Source organism: Tenrec ecaudatus, chromosome 5 (assembly GCF_050624435.1).
Source record: "Tenrec ecaudatus isolate mTenEca1 chromosome 5, mTenEca1.hap1, whole genome shotgun sequence".
In the NCBI taxonomy this organism is placed as follows: domain Eukaryota; kingdom Metazoa; phylum Chordata; class Mammalia; order Afrosoricida; family Tenrecidae; genus Tenrec; species Tenrec ecaudatus.
In genome coordinates, this window is record NC_134534.1 from 42,648,885 (window position 1) to 42,672,951 (window position 24,067).

At 45.4% G+C, this 24,067-nt stretch overlaps 1 pseudogene; it reads left to right on the top strand.

Annotated features, from left to right (window-relative positions):
* The first annotated feature begins 9,076 nt into the window (after window positions 1–9,076).
* LOC142449074 (RNA transcription, translation and transport factor protein pseudogene) lies at window positions 9,077–9,881 on the top strand (annotated as a pseudogene).
* The last annotated feature ends 14,186 nt before the right edge of the window (window positions 9,882–24,067 follow it).

Consider the following 24,067-nt stretch of genomic DNA (forward strand, 5'->3'; position numbering starts at 1 on the left):
CTCATAGCAACCCTCAACAGTGGTTCTCAGCCTTCCTCATGCCACGCCCCTTGAATACATTCATGTTGTGGTGACGCCCCACCATAGGATTATTATTGTTGCTACTTCATCACTGTGATTTTGCTACTGTTATGAAACAGGTGACCCCTGAGAAAGGGCCATTCAACCCCGAAAGGGGTCACGACCCACAAGTTGAGAACCACTGCTATAGGACGAGGTAGAACTGCCTGTGCATGTTTCAGAAACTGCATCTCATGATAGGAGTTGAAAACCACATCTTTCTCCCACAGAGCACCTTGTGGTTTTGAACTGCCAACCTTGCGGTTGGCAGCCACCATGGCTCAGCATCAGGACTTAACCTCACTTTGATCCTGTCCACTAGTATAGCAGAGAATGCCCTCCAAAATAGGATTATAGCCACAGGCATAGAGGCCAGCATTATGATACACGACATAAGGATTTGTGGCTAGAAGGGCCACATCAATTGTCTGCAACTCAGGATACTGAAGAGGAAAAACTGGGAAGAGATGGTTTCAAGGAAAGAGAGGTAAATTATTTCCAGTGACACAGAACAAGTAACATGAAAAGAGAAGGCCAGCCACAGACAGGGGAAACTAGGGAATGAAAATCAACAACAGGAGGACGGAGAGATCCCGGGGGTGTTTGAGCAACAGCAATCTAGCTGAGAGGAATTACTAAGAGGCAGAAGAAGGGTGGGCATGATGGTGGGGCAGGAGGAAGGTAAAAGGAAACAGAGGAATGATCTAGGAAGCAAAGCTATGGATAGAGGTATAAACATAGATGTGTATTATGTAAATATATTAATTCATAAAAATAGAGGTATTGACCTAGGTACATATTTTATATGACAAAACACTGAGGTCAGACCTCCGTTCATGCCGTCCTTCAATGCAAGAACACCTTGTGTAACAAACCAGCATCCTGTGATGTTCACCCTCCTGACACAATCTCTGAAAACAAAATGGGTGTATAAGCAAATGTGGTGAAGAAAGTACATAGTGCCCAGTAATTAAAATATATAATGTCTGGAGTCTTAAAGGCTTTAAGTTAAACAAGCGACCATCAAGCAGAGAAGGAACAAGCCCACAATGAAGAAGCACACCAGCCTGAGTGATCATAAGGTATCGACAGGATCTAGTTATAGGCATCAGAAGATCCAATACAAACAAACAAGCAAACAAACATATATATATATATATATATATATATATATATATATATATATATATATATATATATATATATATATATATATATATATATATATATATATTGTTGAGAATGAGATGGGTCAGAGCAGAGAACCAAAACCCATCTGTAGACAACAGGACATCTCACAGAAGGGTCACAAGGAAGGGATGAGTCAACCAGGGCACAGTAAAGCACTGATGAAACACACAATATTCCTCTGGTTCCTCCAGGCTTCCTTACCCCCACTACCATGACCCCAGTCCTGCCTTTGACTGCAGGCTAGACCGGAGCCTGTACACAGGCACAGATAAGAGAGAAAAGCTCATGACCCACAGAATCAAGGAACAGGAATGGAAGTAGCGATATCAGAAGGGTAAGAAGAAGATGGGGAGAGGAAGGGAAGAAGGGGTAACCCTTTGCAACTATCAACCATAGCCACACACACACCCTCCTGAGGGACAAACAACAGAAACTGTGGGGGGAGGGAGACAGCAGTCAGTGTAAGATATGAAAGTAATAACAATTTATAATTTATCAATGGATCATGAGGTGGAGGGAAGGGAAAAAGAGGAGCGCAATAGAAAGGAAATGTCTAGAAAAGAATGATGGCAACATATGTACCAATATGCTTGATACAATTGATGTATGGATTGTTATAAGAGCTGTAAGATCCCTCAATAAAATGAACTTTTAATTAAAAAAGAAGAAAAGAGAAAAAATACCCTGGAATTGGCCATAATAAATTTATTTAGGATGAATGCAGTGCCAAAGAAAATCTGGTGCAGGACAGCTTCTATCAAGAAGGAAATGATGTGGTGTGAGCAGGTAAGATGAGCCTGGGCACAGAAGTGTGGGCAGTAGCCAGAAAGCACCATTCAATCTTCACTCCAAAGCAGAAAGTAATGGTTTGGAAGCACAGGTCTACCATCCCATTTTCTAAACCCATGGAGTGGATGGGTTCCTGGATTCAGAATCTGTCAAACTTTAGAACAGCGGTTTTCAACCTGTGGATCGCGACCCCTTTGGGGGTCAAATGACCCTTTCACAGGGGTCGCCCGATTCATAACAATAGCAAAACTACAATGATGAAGCAGCAACAAAAATAATTTTATGGTGGGGGTCACCACATGAGGAACTGTATTAAAGGGTCGCAGCATTAGGAAGATTGAGGACCACTGCTTTAGAAGGTTCATAGGAAAGATACTGTAAAGACAATACCTGGAAAACTCTTAATGAACACAGTAATATTTCTGCAGAGAAATGTATGAATATTAAGAGCAAGTAGGATAGATATTGCCACATCAAATCTTTTTGTGTCATCAAATGAGCTACACAAAGCTCAGTCAGTTCTCAGTGCATTCATTTCAGAAGCACAGGTAAGGAGCTGCGGGCTTCTAGCACAGGAGAGCCAAAAGACAGAGCAAGTGTCCATTGAGAATCGAGAGTGAAGAGGAGGATCCATCCAAGGGGACAAAATAGAGCATGTTGGGGGAAAGAAGAGCCGAATACGGAAAATGGGAGGCGGCTGATACTGCTGTAGCGAAATACCACAGTGGATGGCCTTAAAGACAGAAATGGATTTTCTCAAAGTTCGTAAGACTAGAACTTAGAGCACCAGGGTTAGGCTAAGCCTGTCCCTGTCAGGCCTGGAAGAAGGCCTTTGTTTCTTCAACATCTCCTTCCTTGAAGATTTCCTTGTGTCTTGGCTCCTGGCTTACCCTTTCTCTGCTCACTGAATTGTGTGTTTAATCTCTTTTAGATCTCAAAGGCAAGTGTTTCAAACCACACCCTGTCCTAATCCTGTCTCATTAACATAACAATGGTAACCTATTGCTCCCCAGGATTCTATCCAGAGGCATAGAGGTTAGGACTTACAATCCATATTTTGGAGGGATATAATCCAATCCATAACAGGGGCAAATGACTAGGAAACCTGAGCAGGAAAAGCGAGCAAAGTGCCAAGAATAGAAGTCATGGGAGATTTTAAGACTTTGAATTTGAGCCGTTTCGGTCCCAACAAGTATCATAGAGATGTTCTGGTTCACTGCCACTGTCATGTTCTTGTTCTCCTGTCTCATCATGACGCCATGCACCATGAGATGAAAGACCATCTAGTCTCTGCCATCCCCATGACAGGCTGCAGATTGAATCACTGCACCTCAAGTGAGCTAGCCGGGAATTGAACCTGGGTCTCCTGCGTGGAAAGTGAGACTTGGACCACAGAACCACCACTGCACCCATCATAAAGATGATGACATTTGGAGATTGCATTCTTCATTACTTTCCCAGGGGGAATTACTAACATGCTTTTCGAGAGTTTTGTGACGAGAAATATGGCCAAAGGGGCTAAGGGCTGAGAAAAGCTTGCCCATTGTGTTCTGTCTGTGGAATGGCGCATGAGGAGGTGGCCAGGCGGCTCCAAGGCCATGTTCACAGTCTAGGACTTCTCCCCACGGGTGGAAGGGCGAGAAGAACAGTATCTGACAGACATCACCCAGGGCTTGTGAGCATGAATTTGAGGTGCTGCCTCCTTAGAGCAATACATTTCTTGGTAGCTCGCAGGGAAAATATAGATCCCCAAAGGTTTCCTGCCTGCCTCCTGAATGAAAGTGATGCGTGCCTTCAATGCACTGGGAACCTCATAGATAGGAGGCCTGTCTTAAAGTAAACAAGTCAGTTGACATGCCTGTGGAATGTTGTTGTGTTTCAAGATTTGGGAGGGTTTTTTTGGCGGGGGTTACCAGGCAGTCTTGGTTCAACAGCAGGTGTAGATATTCATTCTACTTGGCTTGGTCCAAAGCCACGGAATGCACGTCCATCATTCTAGAAAGACTGTTTAGCCCAGCCAAAGCTTGGCCTTAACGACTCACGTGCAGTGAACTTTCAACCAAGGTGAGTGGCTGGCAGAGGAGGACGTGACAGGGGCGGCAGTAGGGGGCGGGGCAGAAGAAGATGGAGGATTCCTGCAAGTATTTGAGGGCGAGCCAGGCCCCATGTGCTGTTGTTTCTATCCTCTGCACTCCGGCAGAGTGGGCACACATTACCAAAACAGCAAGGGAAAGCGCTCAGCTCCCTTTCAAAACAGTCACGGATGGAGGGAAGGGAACGCCAGGCCTCAGCGAGGCCCTGTCAGGATGCCGCTGGCCTGTGGTCCCCTGGGCAGGCAGTGGGTTTACGAACACCTGAGAGCAGGCGTGTGAGCTGGTACTTAACTGGTTCCAACTTATCATCAGGGGTGTCAGCCAAGTTAATGAGAACCAGAGCTCCAGACCGAAAGGCGGATTTTGAACATACCTATTTTTCAAAGATTTTGCATTTTAAATTAAACCATATGGGTAATTGTATTCTAGTTTCATCGTACTTCAGTCTGGAAAAGAAAATCCTTGTCCTCTTAACCAGGGAAAAGCAAACCCACTGCCATCGAGTCAATGCTGCCTCAGAGTGATCCTACAGGACAGAGGCGAGTTGCCCACAAGGGTCTCCACGGCTGTCAGTCTTGACAGGTACAGGGAGCCTCTTCGTTTTTCAGCAGAGTGAGCTGGTGGATTCAAGCTGCTGAACTGTAGGTTTTTACCTGAGTGCTTTAACCACTGGGCCACCAGGGACCCTTGTTTTTAATCAGGAAAAGGACACCCTGAATTTGCAAGCAGGGAGTTACAAATGAGAAGAAGGGTTGAGAGCAGAGCCCGGGGCTGCCCCAAACCAAGACAGCCAATGTTAGGGAACTTCAGTCAAACAGCACGGAAAGGCCCCTGGAAAGGGCTTCTAGATTATGTTGCTCCCTCCCCAGAAAACCAAGGTCAGGACGCAAGGCTAATCTACTTCCTAGTTCTGTGGAAGTTGAGAACTGGGCATAAGCTAGAGTGCTCAAGACGTCTGAAACCTTGATGTGAAGAGATTTATGGAAAGCCCAGCGTATCATTTGAAATGGAATGAATTTGCTTTATTGAAATAGAGTACAACTTTTTTTCTTGAAATATGTTTACTTTTGTGTGTGGTTATTTATTTACTTTGGTTTCTTCTAAAAAGTGACTGACCTTTCTATTGTGTGTGCAGTTATTTGTATGTTGGTTGGTTTGTTATTTTCCAGGAGTTAAGAATTTCTCAAAATAGCTATCTCCAGGAAAACTGGGTAATACCAGGGGATATCCACCAAAAAACAGAATATTTGTCCCCAAAAGCCATGTATTTAATTTGTTTTACAAGACAACTTTATCACCTACAAAGTGTTCTCCATTTCACTTAATACATGTCAAATATGGAATTCCATTCATGGAAGCATTTTTCAAACTCATCCATTTGGATGGCAGACAGCACCTCCCTCACTTTTTTCTTCACCTCTTCTAAGTTGTCAAATTGTTGTCCTTTCATGTCCCTCTTCATTCTTGGAAACATAAAGAAGTCACATGGTGTGAGGTCAAGTGAGACATGTGTGTGGGGCAAGAGAAGCATGTTGTTTTTTGCCAAAAATTGCTGCACCATAATGGCTATGTGAGCAGGTACATTGTCGTGGTGGCAAAACCAATTCCCCATCTGCCACAAATCAGGGCTTTGTTGTTGCACACTGTTATGCAATCTTTTCAGAATCTCGAAATAGAAAACTTGATTCACAGTCTGACCTGGTAAGGCAAACTCCAAATGCACTATCCCCCTCACGTCAAAAAAAAACAAAAACAAGTGAGCACCATCTTGATCTTTTATTTCACTTGATGAGTTTTTTGTTGTATTTTGTTTTTTGGTGAAGTGACAATGGCATCTTCTATTGGCTTGATTGATGTTGGCTTTCAGGATCCTAAGAATAGCACCATGTCTTATCACCAGTAATGACCTTAGAAAAAGAGTCTGAGTCACTTCAGAGCTGTTCTTTCAAAGCAGGGCATGTTTCTACTCAAAGCTCTGTTTCCTGGTCAGTCAGAACCTCAGGCACAAATTTCCCAACAACCCTTCCTATTCCCAAACATTCCATTAAAATTCTCTGAACTGAGCTCCAAGATAATCCAGATAATTCCCCCCACCTCTTCAATGGTTCATCACTGGACTGGTCTTGGAGCACAAGTGCATGGATTTTGTTGACAGTTTCATCCATTTGGGAAGTTGACAAGCATCCAGAGATAGGTTTGTCACCAATCAACATTTTTCCTTTTTGGAAATGAGAAAACCACTCATACACTTGAGGTTTTCACATAACGCTATCCTTGTAAGCTATGTTCAACCTCACAACAGCTTCTGTGGCATTTTTCCTGAGCAGGAAACAGAATTTCATAAGCTATTCTCTTAAATCAGCGATCACTAAAAACGAGGTTTGAGCAACACTGATTTTATTTATTTTTTTTTTTAAACCTGTGACCAGAGAGAACCTTCCCAGGCAACACCACTGGTTGCACTCACTCAGAGAGAGTTGCTTGATGCTCGCCTAGCAGGAAAAATGAGTACTACGAAAGCTGTGCCCAATCAGAGCTTTGATTCTGATTTGGGGAGGGAGGGGGTGTGTAATCCCTTTGGATTTAATTGATGACTGCAAATTCCCACAGACCTAATTCTACACCCTTCTTTTTAGGTCAGCGTTTAGTTCTATAATAACTACAGAAATATGAAAGATTCCTGTCTTTGGAATGAATCGTCAGGTGCTGCCATTGAGTCATTTACAACTCACGGCAACCCCATGTACAATAGAATGAGACACTGCTGGTCCTTTAGCATCTTCACATTGTCCTTCAGCTTGAGCCCAGTGTTGCAGCCACTGTACTGTGTCCGTCCATCTTGTCAAGGGCCTTCCCCTTTTTTGCTGCTCCTCCATGTTACCAAGCATGATGTCCTTTGCCAGAGCCTGGTCTCTACTGATAACATGTTCAAGGTATCCAATCAATTGAGGAACCTACAATAAAATTCACTGCTGAGTCTGCAACTCATCCTCCATTTCACCATTAAAATGAGGTGATGACAAGAAAATGTAAGAGGAAAGAGATAAGAAGCCCATGTTGTATGCTATCTAGTGAATCCGATGCACAAAGATTCTAGAATACAGAGTACAACTGCCCCACAGTTTCCTAGGCTGCGATCTTTTTTTTTTTTTTAATAAATCATTTTATTGGGGGCTATTACAGCTCTTATAACAATCCAGGCATCAATTGTATCAAGCACATTTGTACACATGTTGCCCTCATCATTTTAAAAACCTTTTCTACTTGAGCCCATGAAGCCTTGATAAATTAGAAATTACTCAATTTGATGTATATGAAGGTAAGACAAATTTTATATGAAGGTAATACAAAAAGCATTGCTACTATGCCTCAAGTTTACACGTGCACAGGTTTATTCCAACAAAACCTACTTAAACCATCAGTGTAAGACTGAAGAGCAACTCATGCTAATATACTTTTATTGGACTCACTAGGGTGACTTATAATCCAATCAATACCGTGGGTCCCAATAGGACTTACTGGCCCAGTTAAATTCAAGGCAGAAAGGTCTGCTCCTGATTACGTCAATTCTTTTTCGGTATTCCCAAGGGACAGCCTGGATAGATTTATTCAAAGGATATAAAATGATCACAGAGGCTTCCTGGGGGACGTGTTAAGCAAATTTAAAACTGCATTGGTGAAAAAATGGCCCCAAAAGTTTGCAAAGGTTTGTTTTTTTATTCTCCCCCTTTCTGAAAATTACCTGGAAAACCTTACCCCATTCATCTTACAGCAACGATCTTGCCCTTTCAGGCATATTCTTGTTCCCCAAAGGCAAATACGTTTAAAGGAACACGATTTGAGTCTCTTGCGAATGCTCCTGACAAAACTGTTACCTTGACGTGGCACAAACTGAAGAACACGTAAGGATTTGGGAATGGGTTAGAGAGGTGGAAACACAATCTTCCTAAGTGCATATAGGTCCAGATGCAGGGCGGATTGTGTGAGGCCAGGCTTCCTAAAGAAGGAAGTCCAGTGACACATGTATATCAGAAAGACCTTTTTTTATCAAGAAATAATCATCTATCAAGAAGGCATCTCAGCCCAATCTAACTCGTCAATCGTCTGATGCCAGGCCATAAGGCCTCTTCCAACTCACATAGCTGCGGGCCAGTGATGCAGCCAGTGTAAGAGGATCACAGGCCGGTGGGTGCAGATGGCATGGGCCCAGGGTCAGTGGAAACACGACAGGGCGCTGCCGGCTCTTAGGAGCAAGTGGCCCACATGGCGCTGCCCCTGGAAGCAGGCACAGAGTCCCAGCAGGCAGGAAGGCAACGTGGCAGAAAGAGAAGCAGCGCTCAGAGTCCCTCACTCTTAAGCAAAAGGCCACACTCCCAGAGAGGTGCCATCGAGCTACCACTTGACTAATAGGTTGGACTCTGCCCCTAGCCCGGAGGCTCTGGTTGACATAAAGTCACCCAACTACCACAAGGATACATTTGAAACAATGGCGTCACATTGTGATGTTCTTGTTTAATAAAGGTTTAGTAAAGGTGCCTATGATTTTGTAGCGGTGCTTTTGGCTTAGCCTCAAACATGTATCTGAGTCACTACTTCACTTCTTTTTGATATATACCAAAGAGTGAAGCTGCTAGTCTTATAGTAATGCCAGCCAACCAAGTAGAAGAAACCCATATTTGTACTCATTTTTTAAAAATCACCACACAGAATATAAAGTTTATCTTTTATCAACATAAACTGCCAAAAGTTGTCAATGATTTCATCTTGCTTGGACCCATATTCAATGTTGACCGATTAGGTAAGTTGATTGCACAAGAAAGACCTCGTTAAAACCGTGAAAAACGGCCCTCTCGCTGCGGCGTGGATGCCTTCGCCATCCTCTTCCTCACCTCGCCTCCAGTGTCCCTGCTGCACCTCGGGGACTGCTGCGGGGAGCCGGGACCATGTTTCGACGCAAGCTGACGACCCTCGATTATCACAACCCTGTCAGCTTCAACTGCAAAGATGGAACGATTTAGAAATGTTACTGTGTGGCTTAAAGACCAGATAATCAGACAGTACAAGATTGAAGACAGAGGGAATTTAAGAAGCAGCCACAGCAGCGATTGACCGAAGTTCTTAGAAAAGTATCTCAAAGATGTTAACTGTCCTTTCACGACTCAAGAGCTACAAGAAGCAATTGACTGGCTTCTTGACTCAGCTGTTAGACTCGAATGTGGAGAGAATGCTGAAAAATACAAGGCCACAGTTCCTGATAATGCAAAAAATGCTGACAATGCAGCTAGAAATGCGGATTGTACGAGCCCCCACTAAAATGATTTTTTTAAAATGCCGAGCCACTGGTCAGCTTGGCTGTAAATGACCCTGACTTCAAGGCAGGTGTAATGGCTTTGGCTAACCTTCTTCAGAGTCCGCGCCATGATGGTAACCTGGTAATGATAAAGGCAATTCGAATTTTGGTTCCTGAACCTGACACAGGATGCAGTTGCTAAATCTCATCAAACAAAAGAGGGCTTGCCTGTTGCTTCAGACAAGCACGGTCTTGGTTTTGACATGGGAGATGCAGTCCTTAATGAAGCAGCTCAGATTCTCCGAGTGCTGCAGACAGAAGAACTCAGACAGCTGCAGACAACAATCAATGAAGCCATTGTCACTGTTCAGTCCATTATTGCGAGGGCACAGACTGGGCACAGACTGGACACAGACTGGACACAGACTGGGCACAGACTGGGCACAGTTGGAAGATGAACACTTCCGCTTCTCCCCTGCTTGGTACAGTTGCGGTGGACCGTTGCACACTTCTGGTATGTGTTTGGAAATCAAATGTCACATTTTCAAGGGACAAATCACAGAAAATAGGCTCTGTTCTAGATATTTACCATCATAGCTTTTTTTTCCTTTAATAAAGTTTGGGCAAGTGAAAATAAAAACAGGGCAAAACAAGGATGTTCCTTCGAGGACTAAGATGCCCCGACCCAAGCCATGGCATCTTCACTGGCCTCAGATGCAGGTGAAAATTGGACATTTAATAAGGAAGAATAAAGGAAAAAGTGATACATTTGAATTGCAGTGCTAGCAAAGAATCTTAAAAATATTATGGACTTTCAGAAGAATATGTAAGTCTGTCTTGGAAGAACAACCAGAATATTCCTTTGACACGAGGATGGCAAGACTTCATCTTGTGGAGTTTGAACATGTTGCCAGAAGGGACCAGTCCCTGGAGAAGACCATCGGGTTTGGTTTTGTAGAAGGGCAGCAAAAAAGAGAAAGACTCGCAAGGGTCACAGGGAGGAGATGAGCCAGTCAGGGTGCAGTGTGACAACGATGAAACACGTAACTTTCCTCTAGTTCTTAAAGGCCCCCTCCCCCCCAACCCTCCCCCACTATCATGATCCCAATTCTAACTTACAAATCTGGCTAGTACAGATAGGAACTGGAAACACAGGGAATCCAGGGCGTATGATCCCCTCAGGACCAGTGGTGAGAGTGGCGATACCGGGAGGGTAGAGGGAAGGTGGGGTGGAAAGGGGGAACCAATTAGCGTGATCTACATATAACCTCCTCCCTGGGGGACAGACAACAGAAAAGTGGGTGAAGGGAGATATTGGACAGTGTGAGATATGACAAAATAATAATTTATAAATTATCAAGTGTTCATGAAGGAGAGGGAGCAGGGAGGGAGGGGGGAAATGAGGAGCTGATGCTAGGGGCTGAGGTGGAGAGCAAATGTTTTGAGAATGATGAGGGCAACGAATGTACAAATGTGCTTGACACAATGGATGGATGGATGGATTGTGATAAGAGTTGTACGAGCCCCCAATAAAATGACTTAAAAAAAGAAAGAAAGAAACCCACAAGGGCAGTTCTATTCTGTCCTCTAGGTTCACTATAGACCTACAAATAGCAACAATTGTGAGAATCTCACAATACTGGCAGTGTTTCATTCTGTTGCATACCAGGTCACTGTGAGTTGGAACCAACTGGACAACACCCAACAACAATAATAATGATTTTATACATAACCTTTTAAGAACTTCTCAACTGTGTTTCCACTTTCACCTTAAATTCACAAGGCCTTAAATCTATAATTTTTGTGACGTGACCTAGGTTAAAAATATTATACTTGATTAGAGGAGACAGAAATATGTGATTTGTGATCCAGAGTGTAATAGTGGATCATCTAATAAACAGGGAAAATACATTGATTTTCTTTTTATGCACCATTTATTAATATATATCGTCTTCCAGGTACTGCAATTGGCCCGAAAATGCAAAAATGAATGAGGCGCATCTCCTGATCGAAAGAAGATGACCACCTATAACAAGACACAGGTAAGAAAACAAGTGACTAATATGACTGGAGGTGTTTAATGTTACACAGACTTTACTGGAAACAGAAGGACATCAATGGCTATATTACTTCATGGGATGGTCATGTATGCAGGCTTTGCCCTTCTCACTGTATGACACAAAGCAAGACTACCCAGGATCATCATTCGCGAGAAAGGCACCAACTTCCATGTAACTTACTTTGCAAACAGCAAAGACCCAAACCACGTACATGTCAACTGGAGGTGAAGGGTCTAACTAATTTTGAAACCTGCTCTCAATAAATTAATGTCCCATCAATATCCATATAAGCCATTGGTTGGCCGAGGTTCCAGTAGCTTCAATGGTGACAACATAAACACATCGACTTGGAGTGGGCAAGAGAAGAGAGATAAGGAACCTAATGTAGAAAGTAGAAAATCCTTCCAGGTGAGCAGGAAGAAGGAAATGCCCAGAGCAGCCCGACTGTAGGGATTCTGATAAAATGATGGTGGTAATGTGGGGTGATGGTCACCATACAGCCAACAAACTGAATCACAGCTGTTTACAAACTAAGTCCAAGCAGTATACAAATATGTGTCAAATCACGTATTCTGATTTGTTGGTAAAATGTAAGCATCAGCATTATGTAGAACACTATAGAAAGTAAAGCCCAAGGAAAGATAGTAGTCAAGGCTCAAGTGGGCCAGCAGCTGGGAGAAAGTAGCTATGGCCTATCAGCTTCAGTCCAACTCACAAAAGGAGACAAGTTCACAAGTTCACAAGCAGAGATGGCAACCGATAATCCATACCAGGTACTGGGGAAACAAATAATCCCTCCAAGTTACCCCCTGGGAAAGCCAGTGTCTAAACGGCCTTGGTTTTCAGGGAGTAGTACCTCTGGGACAGTTTGGAGTACCTCTTTTGAGTAGTTTGCTTGCTGGTAACCTCTAGGGTGATTGATCATGCTGCCTGTGTGACAGGCTTCCTAAGAGAACGTTCTGAGGGCCTGGTCAACACCACCTGTACAAGACCAATCCAGGATAACGGCCAAGGTCACTCCATTTACAAGACAATAGAGACTGGCCAGGCCAGTATAGGAAGAAGCAGCTGGGATTGCACCTGCAAAGACTGTTAATGGTCCTTCCTTGGGATTCCCACAGAGCTGCCCTTGACCTTGACCTCTGCTTAGTACCCAGGGATTTCCATGCTTAGAGAGTCTACCTGGCACTCATCCTTCTCTCCAAGCAGACTGTGAGTGAGATGAGTGCATCTTCTTTTAGATCCTTAGCATACAGAACGGCCATCAGAGAAGAAAGGTACGGCATTCCGCTTTAGCAACACTGTTTGCTCGAATGCAGGTGTGGGACGATAAAGAGATTTTATGCCAAACATTAGAGGCTATTTGCCAACACATGGTGGGAGGTCAGATGCTTAGAGGTAGTCTCCCTGAAGGCATCTGGTCCACTGTAGGTGGGGTTTATACCCTACTGATAATTGTTTCCATGGAGAGCCAGAGAGCAGGTCAAACCTGCTCAGTGACATCCAAAGTTAGGTTGCCATCCTGAATCTAGGATCCACCCATCTTGTCACATGTGCCGCCAATCTCTCCCCTTCCTATTGTGTGTATGTCCCTCGATTGTCCCCCTCTCATTGCAGTATAATCTATAGTGCAACTCTTTCCTGCAAAGTATGTCTCTACCTGTAATTAGGGGGCTTGCATGCCCCCCAAAGAGATATAAGCCTGAGTTATCAATAAAGAAGCTCTCTCCCTCTCTTTGCTACCCCTTCCTCTCCCCTGTCCTCGCTCCCCTGTTTCCTTTCTCCTTGTCCTCCTTCCCCTCCCCTTCTCTCCTGCCCTCTGATCTACCATCTTCACGTGGACCATCAAACGGGGCTGAGGTGAGCATGCTACCATGACATGTCGGATTCCATTACTTCAATCTCTCTTCTATCTCTCATGCTCTCTATGACTTTATCATAATCTTTATATATCTCAACCGTACAATTGTGCCTATCGTACCCGCGATTATTTGGCAGGGGGTGGAGGGGACTGGCCATTCCCCCACACGCAGGGAAGCAAGGTCTACGGAGCCAGATTACCTGGGTTCAGATCTTGCCTCGTTTTAGTAGCTGTGTGAGTGTCAGTAAGTCATGTTAGTCACCACACACTTCGGTGTGTGTCTGTCAAGTGAGAAGACTCACAAGGCCCCGATGTTCTGGGAGTTAAGAGAATACGAGCACTTGCTGTCGTGTATATACGTACTATGACAGATGACGTGATTCTTATCTACAACCTAATAAACCAGTGCAAGTTAATTTGTCTCTCTCAGCGTTGGCTTTCTCATCTGAAAAATTAAGGCACCGATTAAATGCTGAGCCTCTCACAGCCCTGGAGGCAATAACAAAATTAGATATGGACGTCAAAAGATGTTGGATGCAAAATGCAATCCAAATGTTTGCGTTTGCTGTTATCACCGCACATGAATCAGTGGCACTGCCATCAATGGCTGCTAGAATGTGGAACCAGAACAGCCATTAAGAGATTGGGCCAGACCCCTCCATACTCACCACCCTAAGACTTTGCACAGGGAAGTGATTTGTAAACATGATTACCAAGCAAGTGTTCCTCATTAGTTATGCGTGGGCCCTGGAGACCAGCACCACCATGTGGTACGATCATGTGAAGTGACATAGTCCACCAAGGGTGACTCCGAAGCCATTGCTCACATGCACCTTGTGCCCCCATCCCATCTTTGTCATGTCTCCTGAAGGCTCACTAGCTGCCCTCCAGCCATGCTCTGACTCTGCCCATTCCCAGGTAACCTGCAAGGGCAGAGCTCCACGCATTCTGCACGGCATGCCCCTGAAGCCACTCCACTGCGGTGGTTCTGCCTGCCCTGCACAGCATGTCTATGCGGCCGCAGAAGAATGTGCTGCGCTTGCCAGCTCCAGGGGCAGAAACAAAGCCAGCGCGTCTTGTCATCCAAGGGACTCATTGCTCCCATCATCACCACCCCACAGACACAGAGCAGGCCCTGGAAAGAGCCGGCTCCTTCCCCAGAGCCTGGAGGTGGTGATGTGGGCTCTCCTACAAAAGCTGGACCGCAATGCCTGAGCCCTGGACACTCTTCCCTAGTGGACACTTGGCAAACGAAAGGAAGGGGGAACTGACAGGCACCGCACATGTTGGGAAGCGGCTGAGCTCCATCAGAAACTCCAATAGGATTGTTTCCACTCGAATCACAGAACTGCATCACGAGTGAAAATAGAAATTAGCCTAATCACAATCCTTCGGGAAGCATTTCTTCACTCCGTTTGAAGTTCCTAGAAGCTTTTTAGAGTAAAGAAATCCAGAGCAAATCACTCAGCATAATGGACATTACAATGCTGAGCTCTCGTGGTTGTTTGAAAAAGAGGCTCTAAAGGAGCCAGGTACTGAGGAAGCTTGCTAAAGAGTTTCACCAAGTTCACAAAGGATCTTGATTCGGTTTTCTTAGATGTTTTTCTACACCATCTACTTACCTTCTAGACTTCATGCAGACTGAGGCGGTTCGCCCACCACGTGCTCTCTGCACACCCCAGATCCAACTCTCCTGAGCCCTTTCTGCCAGTGACTCATTATGTTGAACCATTCCGACTGGTGTTTGGTGCTTCTGTTCTATGACCTAGCTTCTTGCCTAGCACCTAGGGTCTTAAAAGCTGACAAGATGCCATCCATGGCACAACTATTGTTCTGTATTCTCCCGGAACAAGGGAGGAAGATGGAGAGTGGAGAAGGGGGGAGGATATACAATGTGCAACTAATTGCCCCATGAACAACAGCCTCATTTTCCATGAGGCCAGAAGCACTGGATGCGCCATGGGACCATCACTGAGTGTTCTGATCACAGATGCCATAGAAGAAACTAATCAAAAGGGGATGGGGGGAAATGCTCAAAACAAATTCCAAATTCTCATGGACTGCTGACTTTCTGAAGTCATGGAGGGCTCCTGAGACGATTACCCTAGGTATGTCTTTTAAATCTTAAACTAAAAATATTCCCCCGAAGGCTTCTTAACACCACACAATAATTAAGTTTAGCCAATTAACACCCCCCCCCAATCTCAACCTTTAGCAATGTGCCCTTTGAAGAACTATGGATGCGGGATTATACAAACAACAGTAACTCGAAAGATGCGAAAAGACATTGAATTGGCTTTACTACGTGAGGAACAGCTCAGTCGAGCAGGATGAGAATGGTTGTGCTTGGATGTAGTCGCGGTCACTGAATTGTGCAAGGAGAGAGTGGGACTGGTATATGTTTTACTGCATGTATTCTCAACAACAAGCTCCCCAATAAAGTGGATTAGCCCATAGCAACACCTGTGAGGATGTCAGAAGTCAGGCAATGGATTGTTCTGTTGCGCACAGATGTGTCATGAGTGAGACCCAACCGGACAGTGCCAAACAACCACGGGTGAAAAGAAGTAGAAAGAAAATGCCGTGAGAAGGATAACGCCACCATATGTACAGATGTGCTTGACGCGATGGATGGATGGACTGTGATAAGAGCTGTAAGGACATTTAACATGTCCTCCAGATGTCCTTGGGAATGGAGACATCTGTGGCAATGCCTGTGCTCTTCATGTCACGGTGGTCTCAGAATTCTTTAAACATATCAATTCCCTCGTTCTCTGACATGGAATCTTGAGTCCTTTTGATTTCTTACGAGTATAATTCTTGTTGTTAGGTGCCACAGAGTGGATTCCAACTCAGAGTGACCCCATACAGTGGAGTAACACTGCCCCAGGGGGGTTTCAAGGCTGTGATTTTTACAAAAGCAAATCACCAGCTCGTTCTTGCGGCACGGATTTGAGCCACCAAGGGAGTAGGCAAGTGACTAAGCCTTGGGACCACCAGAGTGACTTCATTGGTAGACCACCAGAGTGACTTCATTGGTAGACCACCAGAGTGACTTCATTGGTAGACCACCAGAGTGACTTCATTGGTAGACCACCAGAGTGACTTCATTGGTAGGATCATGGCCCTAGATTCAAAGCAGTTCATTCTTCCCTTTACTCAACAATTAAGAAAACTGTGTGCCTACTCGGTGTCCAGCCTGTACTTACAACTTGAGATAGAGTGGTGATCAAAGCCAAGCATAAGCTTAAGGACCTCCTGTCCATACGTTATGAGCAGTGGGCTTTGAATTTGGGAATATATATAGAAACAGATCTTTCTTCCTTAAAGTGACTGGTGGGTTGGAATCGATGACCTTTCCGTTAGCAGCCCAGTGCTTTACCACTTCACAGTGTAGTGCGGGTGGCAGCACAATTTGAAGGCCATCAATGTCTAAAACCACATTTAAAACAGAAAGTAAATTTGATGGCACTTGTTGAGGCCAGCAGACAGAAATGGGTCTTAGGTATTTTGCACATCTGGCTTCCAGTGCCACATGCATCCACTGATGCCCAAACCACCCCCAAGCATGCAGGTGTCCTGTCCGGAGTGAAGGTCTGCCGAAACACATCATCCAGTCCCGCCCAGATGTGCGGCAAACTTCTGTAACATGTTCCACCCATTCTGTATCCCAATTATAGAATGCACTTTAAATTGGATCCAGCTTTAACCAAGAGTGATGCTGGCAACAGCTCTTCTTTTAAGACCGCTGTTTACTGTAGAATGCTTTAAGCATGACGTTTTAATTTCAATTTTTAAAAAATATGTATTTGGTGAGAAATAAACAAAGATGACTTAACTGGAAATTGAACCAGGGTCTCCTGGTCCCTGGCCCACATTTCTCCCTAGGGACCAACTGTCTACTGAAGTATAAATCCATCCACCCGAGCTGCTGTGTGACCAGTGTGGGTTGTGCTTACATTCCTCTTTAAAATGCATGTACTTCTTGGCTGGATGGTCCACAGGCCAAAAAGCATTACTCTGTCAGACTTTCTGCTCCAAGGTAGCCTAATTCAAAGGTTGGCATAAGGACTCAAAGCTAAATTGTGATTGTCCACAGTGTCCCAAAAGTTCTCTGCACTTGCCTACTCCAAGTCCAGGATCTTCATACTTCTTTGTGGCCTGGCAGGACCATAGTTTACCAGTCACCAGCCCTGGGCTCCTTAAATCATTTGCCCTGCCCATGGTTGGGAATGGGATGGTTTGAGAATTGAGAAGATTGACAGAGCTAAACCATGATAAGAGCTACCTAAAAATTAGGGTGGAACACAGAGGAGAAATGTCCCTGAGTCTGTCACTTTAGAAAAACTAAATTGAAGTCGAAAAGGTTTGACTTTTGCTCTCATGTCTGCCACTAAATGCCTTTGTAACCTGAAACAATTCTACACCATTCCAATCAGCAAACAGTGAGTGAGTGAGTGAGTGAGTGAGTGAGTGAGTGAGTGAGTGAGTGAATTCTAGACCTACCTCTGTGGATATATCTATATGTCCTCTTGCCTTCTGGTGAGGATTGACCAATGAGAAGCTTTAGGATAAACCAGTCTCTCCATCCTACCCTGAGAAGTCACTACAGACTGGTGCCATTCCTCAACTAAAGGTCACAACTCTTCTCAAAGGAGCTGTCAACGTGACTCACTCAGGAAAGCCCTTCCCACACCACCAGGCACTGCATGCTTCTGCACTGTTTCCTGCACTGTGCTCATGCAGTCATTGGCCGGTGCTGTTATCGCCTGCTTGAAGGGACCCCACGTGACAAAGTATAACTGCTCCATAGAGTTTTCAAGACTGTAATCTTTATGGGGGGATTGAAACATAGCAATAGCTTGAGGACAGTCCGGGACAGGACAGTGCTCTCTTCTGCTGGACCCAACTCGATGGCTCCTAGCAACCATCTGTGTAGCATCAGATCGCTTTTTGCAGTGCAGCCGCTGAATGAGTTCAAACACCCTTTCCCTTAATAGGTGAGCACTTACCTTCTGGTCCACTAGGGCTCCTTTCACTCAGACCGTACATTCATTTAAGCGCTCCTCAAAATCCTCTCTTACAAGGGCGATCAATTTCCTGCCAGGACCCTGACTGATACAAAGGTATCAGGAAATTTATTTGGGCTAATGCTTCCTAAAATGTCCTTCACCTTTCGACGAAGTTCTGTGTATTGACGACCACTCCCCAAGAACAAGAGATGGGATAAAAGCACACCAAATGAAAGACACTGAAAACGCTTGCCAGGAAAAGAAAGGAGCTTCTTTAGGTCAGATGAGTCACTTATGAGAAGGAAGACTACTGGGCGGCTTGAAACTGAAGTCTGTGGAGTTGGGAGAGGCACTCACTGCCATAGAGTTGGTTTTAGAGTAGAGCTTCCCCTGAAAGGGTTAAAGATTGGGAACAGAAAGCCTCCTCTTTCACCTGCAGAGCAGCTGGTGGGTTCAAATTGCTGACATTGGGGTTAGCAGCCCAATGCATAACCCACTGTGCCACCAGAACGCTCCATGAAAAATGGGCTCATTTATTGAAACTTGTGTTTCTAAGACGAAAGTCTTGAAATGAGGGGCAAATTATCACATAAAGGGAAGTGTTACTTTATACAGTAGCTACACTGCCAAGGTATACTATGTACTATATAAAAGAGAGTCTAATATGCTGCAAAACACAATCCCCTTTATTAACTGACTTTTCTTTTTACCATTTTCCCAGATGTTCTCCCCTTCCACATGCACGAATCCCAGAGTGGGCTTGAGTTCTTGAACATTTAAAGTGAAATGTTCCTTTACTAAAGCTAAGACATGTCCGGGTGACACTATGTTCCTCAAACAACACAAAAATCTAGAGGAGTTGGAATCCCAATGTACAGGATGGAAACACCCTTGCTAAACACGCATGTTGCTAAGATTGAACAAGAAACGCAGGCAAAGCTGGAAGCAAACAGATTAAACATTTTCACAGGCTCTCCCTGTGTCTCAGCCTGGCGGGGATAAACACACACTTCTGGTCCAAGCAAAGTTTGCCTTCACCATGCAGGAGTTCTTCCTCAGCTACAAATGTTCACATGACTGTGACCATCATTTCATTTTGAGATTTTGAAATGACCAGGAGAGTCATTTGGAAACTATTTATGTGAAGACTCTAGAATGGCAGTTCCTCTTGTATAACTTTTCACAGTTAATGAGCTTGTCCCCACTCCTTCTGTTGTAGTCCAATGGAGGAAATGAAATGGCATACCTTTGTTTCGCTGGCCACCAAGTTTTGGATCACTTCACCAAGTAGAGGCCCTGGGTGGCAGAACAAAGGCTTGCATAAGAATAACCACCCAATCCCAGCCTTGCTGGGCCTCCTGCACATGCTTTTCCAGCCCCTGAGACAGATGACCTTTGAGGAATGGCCTCACAAAGCACTTTCATTGTCATGATTATTTGACCCAAAGGAAATTAAATGAAAGAATAAATTAGAGAAATACTTACACAAAGGCAATCACCGCCCTGCTGGGTTATTTTTTCTGTCTTGTACAATGGGGAGCTCTTGGTGAGTCTCTGATACATAATTCAGCTCTCTGTGCACCTCCCCGCAGGACAGGGGTGGTTCAGTGGCAGAATATTCTCACCTTTCAGGTGGAAGATGTGAGTTCAACTCTTGGTCAGTGCACCTCAGGTGTAGCCATCACCGATTGTCTCTACCACCGCTAACAACACGCAACAACATAGCACCATGTGTGCCCACACGCAGCTCCCAGTTAGGGTGCATCAGAAAGGCCAGCTTTCATTGAGAGAAGAGTGTGTGGCTCTGCCCTCCAGCTTGAAGCACCTGATACGAGATTTCCTCATGTTCCTTCTGAGCAATTTTCAGAAGTCATTTCTATGTAGTGAGGAACAGATTCATTTGTAAAAATTCCTTTGTAGGGGAAACTGATTACAACAATCTACGTATAGCCTCCTTCCTGGGGGATGGACGACAGAGAAGAGGGCGGGGGAGACGTGGGACAGTGTAACATGACAAAATAATAATAATTTATTCATTAGGAAGGGTTCATGAGGTAGGGGGGAGTGGGGAAGGAGGGGGGAAATGAGCAGCCAATATTAAGGGCTCACGCAGAAGGCAAATGTTTTGAGAATGATGATGGCAACAAATGTACATATGCACTTGACACAATGGATGGATGTATGGATTGTGATAAGAATTGTATAAGCCCCCAACAAAATTATTTTTTATTCCTTTTTAAAACAATTATGGAATCTTCCCAGCAGTGCCGAATGTTTAATCTCCAACAATTTACCCCCTCCTTGCCCCTTTCCCAGTCCAACGGTGTTTATTTTTTAAGTATGTCTTTTCCTGAAACTACCAGGTCGGTTTCCTCAACCCAGGGCAAAGTCCGCGGTGCTACAGACAGCCGGACGATGCCTCTGTGCTGACCTGCAGGCTTCTTTTATCCTCCAAGCGTTTCTCATCATTTCCCGGAAATGCTGACTGAGCCAGGTGTGCTGGGCAGATGACACCTCACAGTTTTGTCCAAGAAGAGGGAGAGGACCGCTGAGGGGGACACGGTGAGCAATCCACAGACGCAGCCTTCTGGTGTCCCCGTCGGCAATGTGGGGCAAACCCTCATGGAGGATGCAGGTCCCTGCAGTGAAACGCACTCCAAAATAGCTTCTTGTGGACCAGCCGGCCTTGGTCATGAAGAGTCGACCATTCAAAGGAAAAAGAAGCCACCAGGCAAAAAATACCAAATGACTGAATATAATCCTACCCCATCGTCAGTATGATTACTTTAAGAAACCACATTCTCACCGGCTGAAGGTGGGATTTCACACCCCCAAGGCCACCTCCTTGCCACCCCCTCACCCCAAACCTCTGCACCCCTCTCACTGGATTCCGCCCTAAAGAAACCAAGCAGCAGCCACCATGGCCTTTATCTCGGACTGCAATAGGAACACTACTTCCATAACCTGTTTTCTAAACTTCGGTGACTGAGACAGGAAGTGGGGGGGGGGGCTGTTTGTTCACCCACTGGCACTACCTCTTCCTCACCGGCGAAGCTTTCCATGGAAAGTCTGGCTGCATGCGCCTTGGCTAAGCTTGGGACTATTTTGGGAAGCCTGAAAGACTCAGGGGAGTGACTTTTACTTTTATTCATGTACAGAGTCCTTACTTTTATTTATTAAAGAAACAAAAACATGTCTCCTGCTTAACTTCAACCTGCTTTCATGTCAAGTGAAACAAAACTTGTTGGCTGGTCCAATCGGCCATTAGCCAGCATGGAGGGAGAGCCCCTTCCACCTTCCACTGCACGTCCGAGGCGTACGTGGGCCTGTGTCTTCATCACCCCACAGAGCTGGGCAGGGCCACGGGGTCTGGACACTCTTACCCCAGAGGGGCCACTAAGGGGGTGTGTTTGAGTCTAACTGGGAGAGAAAAGGTATCTGGCCGAAATCCCAACAAATTCAGGGTTGCTACTTTTAAAACACCGCTTCTGAATGGAAGAAAGAAGGTAGAAGATTCAGCCCCACAAAACCGTGGCAGGGACACCCCAGTGCTTTAAACAAAAAAAAAATTTTTTTAAGACAGAGGATCACGGGGTGGGAATCACCCCCACAGACTTGGCTTCTCTCCTCCAGAGTCTAAGTGTTCGTTTTAACAAGTTGTGAAGGGCAGGCAGCCAACCCCACGGCCTCCACCAGACAAATTGATTCAAGGTTTCTCCTTGAGCTTCTAGCCAGAAAGCCGCACCGACAGCAGCTGCAAAGGTGCTATTGTTGTATCTCTGCAGAGATGTGAACCGCCCTGACCCAGGGCTGGCAGCGTGTCCACAAGTGGGGACGAGGGACAGAGAGAAACGCCGGCAGAGTGAAGGTGAAAGCCTGCATCGGACGCTAAGCAGAGCTGCAGTGAGAGAACCCTTACGTCTGACTTTAGACCAGGAGTCAGTGCTAACCTTTCTTTATCTGACTATCCTAAACTTTCCCTCCATTTCCTGTGATTTCCTGTTCCCTACACATTTTACTTCCCTTAATAAATCTACTTATAAAAAGGTCAAACAAAAGAATTCTGGAGGAATTTGCTGGTGCGGCACCCCTGTGTCAGAAGTCAAACCTAGTCCACTGTTAGCTCAGGGATGTCTTCCACGCTTTCTTCAGTGCCCTGAATGATGATTCCAGTTTGAAGTATGAAAAATAAACGTCGCTGTTGAATCAAGTCTGACTCGGGCAGCTTCATGTGTGTCATAGGAGACATGCACCCCCATTGGATTTCCAAGGGTTGCTTTTTATTTTGTTGGTAGTACATCACCAGGCCTTTATTCCGAGGCACCTCTGGGTGAATTCCAACCTCTCACCCAGTGGTTCTCAACCTTCCTAATGCCATCACCACATATGTGGGTGGATCTGCATGCCGGCGAGCCCACCTGGAGACCGATAGAGGAGCAGTGTCTCGATTCCTGAGACCATAGGAAATATGGCCTTAGGTGACCCCTGAACCTTTCTAGGTTGATGACTAAGAATATCAATTGGTTCTGGCATCAGACTTTACAGCTTCACCTCGTAGAGCAGTGGTTCTCAAACTTCCTAACGCCACCACCCTTTCATACAGTTCCTCATGTTGTGGTGACCCCGTATGTGGGTGGAGCTACACGTGGGTGGACCCGCCTAGAGACGGATAAAGGGATAGTGTCTTGGTTCCTAACCACTGGAAATATGGTCTTAGGCGACCCCTGTGAAAAGACCATTCGACCCCCCCAAAGGGGTCACGACCCCCAGATTGGGAACCGCTGTCTTAGATAGACATGAAATCTTGGGCAAGTTGCTCACCTTTCTAAGAGTTGAAACGTTGAGTAGCGTGACCCACAGTTTAGTCCTTGCTCATGAGGCAGTTCAAGGATACTATTTTGAGGTACAGGGAGCTTTGTCTAACATGGGGTTTCTGGGGTCTGTTCTCTGGCGCTGTGGACAGTGGCGTCTCCAAGGTTAGCCAAGCACAGCAGGTGGGAAGTGACAAAGCAGAGCAGGGGTCCATCGGTTTCTGGGCCAGCACACGGCACACCTGACTTCTGCTCATCTTCCACTGGCTGTGCATGGCAGTCCCATGGCCACCCCGAGCACCGGGGAAACTTGAAAACAGAATCTAGTCTAGGAAGAAGAGGACAGATTACCATGGACACTTGGGAATTCCCATAGCATCCCTGTTTGACAAGACGAAGCAGAGGTCCAGGGAGGGTGTTAAGGTGCTTTGCTCAATTCAGCATAGGTATTCATAGTCCTGGCCCTAGCCATTTGGATAGAAGGTGATGCTCACCAGCATCATGGAGTCCCTGGGAGGTGTACAGTTAACATGCTCTGCTGTTAGCAGGAAGGTTAGAGTGGCGGTTCTCAACCTGGGGGTCGTGACCCCTTTGGGGGTCAAATGACCCTTTCACAGGGGTCACCTAAGACCATAATTTCCAGTGGTTAGGAACCAAGACACTATCCCTTTATCCGTCTCTAGGCGGGTCCACCCACGTGTAGCTCCACCCACATACGGGGTCACCACAACATGAGGAACTGTATGAAAGGGTGGCGGCGTTAGGAAGTTTGAGAACCACTGCTCTACGAGGTGAAGCTGTAAAGTCTGACGCCAGAACCAATTGCTATTCTTAGTCATCAACCTAGAAAGGTCAGGTAGCTTGAAATATATGGTCGTAGTAGTTCTGATGCAGTAAGTC